Source organism: Chiloscyllium punctatum, chromosome 31 (genome assembly GCF_047496795.1).
Source record: "Chiloscyllium punctatum isolate Juve2018m chromosome 31, sChiPun1.3, whole genome shotgun sequence".
Taxonomy (NCBI): domain Eukaryota; kingdom Metazoa; phylum Chordata; class Chondrichthyes; order Orectolobiformes; family Hemiscylliidae; genus Chiloscyllium; species Chiloscyllium punctatum.
This window is the reverse complement of record NC_092769.1, coordinates 30,546,996-30,553,098: the sequence shown is the minus strand read 5'-3', so window position 1 is coordinate 30,553,098 and position 6,103 is coordinate 30,546,996. Positions and strand designations below refer to the sequence as shown.

The 6,103-nt window shown below is 44.3% G+C and overlaps 1 non-coding gene across 1 annotated transcript; it reads right to left on the bottom strand.

Moving 5' to 3' along the window:
- Positions 1–484: 484 nt before the first annotated feature.
- trnah-gug (transfer RNA histidin (anticodon GUG)) lies at positions 485–556 on the bottom strand. The gene has a single exon. It is a non-coding gene; the product is annotated as a tRNA-His (tRNA).
- Positions 557–6,103: the final 5,547 nt, after the last annotated feature.

Genomic DNA, 6,103 nt, shown 5'->3' with positions numbered 1-6,103 from the left:
GATCAAATGGTCTGCAGGTCCCGATGGTGGGGTTGGAGCACGTTCACCCAGCAACAGTGACTGCAGCCACACAGACTGATCGGTATCAACGTGAGAGTCTGTATTAGATTCTGCAGTGCCTTAATGAAATAGGAAATGACTCCTCAAACACATGATGAAAGAGCTGCGCTCCGAAAGCTAGTGCTTCCATTAAACCTGTAAGACCATAACCTGGTTTTGGGTCATTTTTAACTTTGTACTCCACAGTCCAACACCAGCATCTCCAAATTAATGAAATGGGTATGGGATGGAAAGTTCGGTTCGTGATCGTAGGAGGGAAGAAATCTCTGAGAACGGGTGGATTTGAATTCTGACATATGAAACACAGAGATGTGAGCGAGCAGAGCTTGAAGGAAAAAAAACAATCACCTTGGAGAAAATCAAAACTTTAAAACAACTGATTCCTTTGTGTTTCACAAAAGACTGGGACACACAGAGCTGTTACTGCCGTGACTCGGATTCGAACCGAGGTTGCTGCGGCCACAACGCAGAGTACTAACCACTATACGATCACGGCAACCCACAGACGAACACACAGAGCTCCCGCAATAAGTACAATATCATAAGAAATGTTAGGCAGAGCACCAAATCCACAATATCAGTGCTTAGCGAACAGTGGCAGATATGTGGGAACTCAGAATGGTCTGACCGTTTAATATCGGTTCACCCAGTGGCTGTGGTGATTCCATCATTAATGTGTTGAAGGCTGAGATAAATAGATTTCTCCAAAACATCAAAGACTCCGGGGACATCAATGTGGACTTCAACAGTTTCCTCATTTCCCCTTCCCCCACCTCACCCCATTTCCAAACTTCCAGCTCAGCACTATCCCCATGACTTGTCCTGACTTGTCCTACCTGCCTATCATCTATTCCACCTATCCATTCCACCCTTCCCCCCGACCTATCACCTTCATCCCCTCCCCCACTTAACTATTGTACTCTATGCTACTTTCTCCCCACCCCCTCCCTCCTCTCACTGATCTCTCCACCCTTCAGGCTCTCTGCCTGAATTCTTGATGACGAGCTTTTGCCCGAAACGTCGATTTTACTGCTCCTCGGATGCTGCCTGAACTGCTGTGCTCTTCCAGCACCACTAATCCAGAATCTAATTTCCAGCATCTGCAGTCATTGTTTTTACCAAGCTTTTGTTGAAATGTATACTTCAATAGCAATGCAGTTTAACATCGGTGACTTCTCGAGTTTCCCCACACAAGGCAGTAACCACTGCTGCCACATAGTCCCAGTTCCCTGCCCCAGAATCAGAGGAACTGAGTGGCGCAGTCGCGAATAACCAACTTGAAATCAAGATGGGAATGAGGTCGCAGAGATACTCGATGGCTCAAGAGAGGCAACCGGAGAATGCAAGGTATTTCTATGATGGTTTAGAGGCGCAAGCAATTCCAAGATTGGGAGTGCTCCTGGTCAAAAGCGGGGCAGAAGGGAAAATCTGTTCCCGTTTATAATAACAGCGATCTACAGTGCATCTTGCTGAGACAGCTGAGTGCCACAACTGGAGCGTGAGCAGCTGGTTTGAAGTTTAAATTTGCTTCATTATCACCCACTTCCGTGGAATGAATTGCTTTCACCATTTTTATTTCCAATTGTTTTATATCTCCCTGTAGTCTGCAGCTTTCTTTCTCATGGTTAATTGCATGACTAACTGTTCTATGATCTGCACACTGCTAAATCACGGCCACTACAAGTAAATATGAAACATTGATCTATATGAGAAAACAGTGGAACTCACTGCAGACATGCTTCATAGGTTTGCAGGTGACACCAGAATTGTAGACAGTGAGGAAGATGATCTAAGTTTCAAAAGGATCTTAATCCAATGAGTCGTTGGACTGAAAAATGTAACATGGAGTTCAATCTGGATAAATGGAAGGTATTGCATTTTGGTACAACAAAAAGAGTATGGCTTTGCGGATGTTGGAGAACAGGGAAGCTCGGAGTGCAGGTACATAATTCCTTGTAATTTGCATTACCAACAGACAAGATGGTTCAAAGGCATTTAACATACGTCCCTTCATTGCTCAGTCCTTTGTGTATAGTAGTTGGGACGTTATGTTGAAGTTTTGCAGGACATTGTTGAGGCGTCTTCTGGAATTTTATGTCCAGTTCTTGTCGCCCAGTTGTGGGAATGATATTATTCCGCTGGAGTAGGTTCACAAAAGGTATACACGCATGTTGCCTGTGGAAGGTTTGAGTTATAATGAAAGGCTGGATAGGCTGAGACTATTTTCAGATTCGAGATTGGGGTGCTGGAAAACCACATCAGGTAAGGCAGCATCCGAGGAGCAGGAGAATATTTTTTTTTCGCGCAAGCGTCGTTCATCAGGCTCTTTCCCGAAACGTCGATTCTCCTGCTCCTCAAATGCTGCCTGATCTGCTGTGCTTTCCCAGCACAACACTCTCGACTCTGATCTCTCATCTGCAGTTCTCACTTTCTCCTAGTTGAGACTGTTTTCACTCTCGGTTAGGGGTTTGAACGGCGACCTGACAGAAGTTTATGAATTATTGAGAGACAAGTTTAGAGTTAATGATAGCTGCCTTTTCCCAGGAGGGGGATTTCAAGACGAGCGGGCATATGTTTAAGATGAAAAGAGATTTAAAAAAAAGACGTGCGGCATTTTTATAGGGAAGGTGTTTAACGTGTGTAATTAACTTGCTGAGGAAGTAATGGATGAGCGTACGTTTGCAACATTTAATGGGCAATTGATTCCAAACATGAATGGGAAAGTGGGATTTTTAAAATAAATGTATTCATGCCTAGTACATCAGTTATTTCCCAGAGGACACTTAAGAGTCAACCACGGTATTATCCATCTGGAGTCTCCTGTGAGACAGAGCAGATGAATATGACAGTTTGCTTCCCGAACTGGCATGAGTGAATCAGATGGGATTTTCCACACAACTGATTCAGGTCATCACGAGACTCTTCAATTCCAGGTGCGTATTGAATTCAAACTCCACCATCTGTCATGCCAGGACTTGAATTCTTTGTGCCCAAGATATTACCTGTTTTTTTGGATTAACAACACAGTAATAAAACTACAAGGGCATTATAACCACTTAACGGGTACAGGAGGAGGCAGATGTGACAAGGTTAGTTTGGCAGTATGTACAGCATGGATTGTTTGGACTGACGGGCCTGTTTTCATGCTGTATGACTCTATGATTGACGCTATGGAGCAAATAGCTGTTTGGGATTAACAGCAGCATTGATAGCATAATCGAACAACTGATAGGATATGTAGTCCTGCTGGCGTCTCGGAGTTTGTTTTGCTCAGTGATCCCTTCCCACACATGGGAGTGGTGAACGGTCTCTCCCCAGTGTTACTGATTAAATGAGTTTCCATTTCTGTGGTTAATTGAATCCCTTCCAGAAGTTCCCACATTGCCCTGCTTTTTCTGTGGTATCATCGTCTTTTTTTTTCTACCCAGGGTGAACGATCCTTTCAAATTGTGTCCACACAGATACAAATCCCGTTTTCCATGTTGTTAAGGTGTTTTCATTGTTTCTCATTAACCCACAGGGTGTGAGTATCACTGGTCAGGACAACATTTATTCTTCGCCCCTCGTTCGTTGCTGTCTGGCTGCACCACAAACCCGGGTGGGATCTCAGCCTCGGGTGTCTGTCTGTGGGCAGTCTGCACATTCTCTGTGTGTTTGTGTTTTTATTTCTCCCTCTGACTTAAGATGTGCCAGTTACAGGGATCAACAATGGAAAATGCAGGCTTATGGGATAGGGAGTACCGTGGGGTCTGGTGTGATGCGCTTCGGATGAATGTGTGGACTGGAAGGGCCGACAAGTCTGCTTCCCTCACAGTGGGGATTCTTGGATTAAGGGTCAGCTAATGTTTTTTTTTTCTGGTCCTGGAGTCTCTCGTAGGCAGGACTGGGTGAAGATGGTAGAATCCCCTGCATAAGGGACATGGATGAATGAGATTGCAGCAAATTAAAGTCATGATCTCTGTTCCTGAGGTCAGGCTTGCATTTCAGGTTTTATTCGTCGAACTTAAACATCACCCTTTCCGTGTTCCAACCCCCAAGGATGACGAGTTTAAAATATTACCCCAACACCACCTTCTCCAGGTTGAAATCTTGACTGTGTGGAAGAAACTGATACTGAGCTAATGCAAGCAAATGTAGCTGCCACCACCAGTGTTGGAAACACAGATCCAAATAGAAAAATCATCTTTTAAACCCACCACTGCAAAGTTCAGGGCTGAACACGCTCCACTTGTGCCACTCAGCTGTCTTAGCAAGATGCACTGGAAATCGCTATGAGACTATAAACGGGAACAACCGTTCCCTTGAGCAGGAGCACACTCAACCAAGGAATTTCTTGCGCCTCTATACCATCGTAGAAGTACAGCACGCTCACCTATTGCATCACTTGAACCAGAGAGTAACTCCGCGCACACATTCCCATCCCCATTTCCGGTTGGATCTGGGCGGCTGTGCCAATGTTAAGCTAAAATGCTATTGAAGCAAACATTTCAACAATACCCTGTATGGCCCCTCGAGTCTTGGATGTTTTGTCGAAATCGATCAATCTCAGTTTTCAACATTCTCATTCAAGGGATCTCCACAGCCTCTGAGGACATCCAGCTGATAGATTCAGCTCATTCTCAGTTCCCACATGTCTGTCACTGTTCGCTGAGTACTGATATTGTACATTTGCTGTTCTTCCGAACATTTCCTCTGCTAGTGTACATATTTCTGCTTGCAAGCATCCTGTTCTGTGGTTACTGTGATCGTGGTTGTCGGTATTTTGCATTGTGACCACAGCAACCTCGATTTGAAACCAAATCACGGCACTAAGTGTTCTCTCCGTTGTCCTTTTTGTGACACACGTTAATAAATTAATTGTTTTACCTTCAAGTTCCGCTCTCTCGCATCTCTGCGTTTCATATATCAGAATTCAAACGCACCCGTTTTCAGAGATTCCGGTCCTTCCCACGATCATTAAACCTCCTGACCGTCCCTCCCCCCATTTCTCTGAGGCAATGCACAATCTATCACTCTCTTTCACATTCATACTGTTCTCTCTGTGCTGCTGCTGTGGTTACTGTTGTTGGGTGAACGTGCCCCAATCCCACCATCGGGAGCTTCAAACAAGTCGATCCATTTGGATACCGGGGTTGTGAAGTCAATCTCCATGTAGCAGCTTTTACTGACATAGGCCAGATACAATTGTAGCGTCAGGCTCATGGAAAATACCCAGGACAGTTTTGGTGAAAAGACATTTCATTGGAAAAGATCAGCTTTTATGGCTTTCTGTGTTGGTCTTGTGATAATTTCATAGGACTGATAATCCAGAGACCGAGGTAATAGTCTGGGTACTCGGGCTTGAATCCCACCATGTCATGATCGTCAAATTTGGATTCAAAAAATATCTGCAAGGAAGAATCTAATGACTACTATAGATCCATTGACAATTGTTGAAAACAAAATCTGTTTCACTGATGTCATTTCGGGATTGAATTTGCTATCCTTACTTGGTCAGGGCTGCATGTGACTTCAGACTCATAACAATATGGTTGAGTCTCAACTGTCCTCTGGGCAATTCGGAATGGGTAATACATTCTGCTTAGCCAGAATCGCCCTCACACTAATCCAGAAATTTTGAAACAAATGCTCATTAAGCTCAAGCAGGAGTGTTGTGTGCAGTTTTGCAAGTCACATTATAGCAGGGATGTGATCACACTGAGAAAATTGCAGGAGATATTTCCCGGGATATTGTTTGGGCTGAAGAGTTTCAGTTGTGAAGAAAGACAGGACAGAGTGGAGTGTTTGTCGCAGTGTAAAGGAGATGTAGACAAGACATGATTGAGTTAGGGTATGGACAGGGTTGACTGAACGAGTTTCCCATTGATGGAGGGATCGATTAGCAGGGGCCAGAGACTTAAGGAGAAAGACAGAAAGCTTTGAGAAGATGTGCGGAAAAGCTTTATCAGCCAGTGGGTGGTTGGAATTTGGAATACACTGTCTGCATATTTCAGAGCGGCAGAAACCCTTATAACCTGAATAAATATTCAGATATGAACTTTTG